Genomic DNA, 1,674 nt, shown 5'->3' with positions numbered 1-1,674 from the left:
ATCAGACAAGACAACAGATCAGACAGCAGATCAGACAGCAGATCAGACAGCAGAGCAGACAGCAGATCAGACAGCAGAGCAGACAGCAGATCAGACAGCAGAGCAGACAGCAGATCAGATCAGACAGCAGATCAGACAGCAGATCAGACAGCAGATCAGATCAGACAGCAGAGCAGACAGCAGATCAGACAGCAGAGCAGACAGCAGATCAGATCAGATCAGACAGCAGAGCAGACAGCAAAGCAGATCAGACAGCAGAGCAGACAGCAGATCAGAGCAGACAGCAGATCAGACAGCAGATCAGACAGCAGATCAGATCAGACAGCAGAGCAGACAGCAGATCAGACAGCAGAGCAGACAGCAGATCAGATCAGATCAGACAGCAGAGCAGACAGCAAAGCAGATCAGACAGCAGATCAGACAGCAGAGCAGACAGCAGATCAGATCAGACAGCAGATCAGACAGCAGAGCAGACAGCAGAGCAGACAGCAGAGCAGATCAGACAGCAGAGCAGACAGCAGATCAGATCAGACAGCAGAGCAGACAGCAGATCAGACAGCAGAGCAGACAGCAGATCAGATCAAACAGCAGAGCAGACAGCAGATCAGACAGCAGAGCAGACAGCAGATCAGATCAAACAGCAGAGCAGACAGCAGAGCAGATCAGACAGCAGATCAGACAGCAGATCAGATCAGACAGCATATCAGACAGCAGATCAGACAACATGGGGCGACGCACAATTGGCCCAGCGTCACCGGGTTTGGCGAGCAGGGATGTCCTAGTCCGATCGCGGACTAGTGACTCCTGACCAGGTCGCCAGGTGTACGGTGTTTCCTCCGACACATTGGTGCGGCTGGCTTCCGGGTTGGATGGGCATTGTGTCAAGAAGCAGTGCGGCTTGGTTGGGTTGTGTTTCGGAGGACGCATGGCTCTCAACCTTCGCCTCTCCCGAATCGCGCGGGAGTTGCAGAGATGAGACAAGACTGTAACTACTACAAATTGGGTAGAAAAAAGGGGTAAAAACAAAACCAAAAAAAAAACAGTAAAAGTGTCCAGTTGTGCTGACATTCAGATGTTTGTATCAGGGTGGAATAAAACATTCCATTGATGTTGTGGTCCCGTGTGGCTCAGTTGGTAGAGCATGGCGCTCGCAACGCCAGGATTGTGGGTTCAATTCCCACGGGGGGACCAGGATGAATATGTATGAACTTTCCAATTTGTAAGTCGCTCTGGATAAGAGCGTCTGCTAAATGACGTAAATAATGCAAGGATGTTGACAGAACAGTCTTTCTGAGTTCTTTATAGATTCACAGAACATTGAAAAATGTTCCACAATTTCCAAATGACTTTGTTTTTATGACATTCATAGCATATTTGTTTGTTTTAGGTTTAGCATAATATTCCATTGATGTTCACACAATATACAGTACATTCAGAAAGTATTCAAACCCCTTGACTTATTCCACATTTTGTTACGTTACAGACTAAATTCTCACCCATCCACACATAATACCCCATAATGACAAAGTGAAAACATGTTTTTAGAAATTTTAGCTAATTTCTTGAAAATAAAATAGAGAAATATCAAATTTACATAACTATTCACACACCTGAGTCAATGCATGTTAGAATCACCTTTGGCAGCGATTACAGCTGTGAATCTTTCTGGGAAAG

General features: G+C 46.2%; 1 non-coding gene across 1 annotated transcript; it reads left to right on the top strand.

Moving 5' to 3' along the window:
• Positions 1-1,114: 1,114 nt before the first annotated feature.
• Positions 1,115-1,191, top strand: trnaa-cgc (transfer RNA alanine (anticodon CGC)). The gene has a single exon. It is a non-coding gene; the product is annotated as a tRNA-Ala (tRNA).
• The last annotated feature ends 483 nt before the right edge of the window (positions 1,192-1,674 follow it).

Source organism: Salvelinus fontinalis, chromosome 2, assembly GCF_029448725.1.
Source record: "Salvelinus fontinalis isolate EN_2023a chromosome 2, ASM2944872v1, whole genome shotgun sequence".
Lineage (NCBI taxonomy): Eukaryota > Metazoa > Chordata > Actinopteri > Salmoniformes > Salmonidae > Salvelinus > Salvelinus fontinalis.
This window is presented reverse-complemented; position numbering and strand designations above follow the sequence as displayed.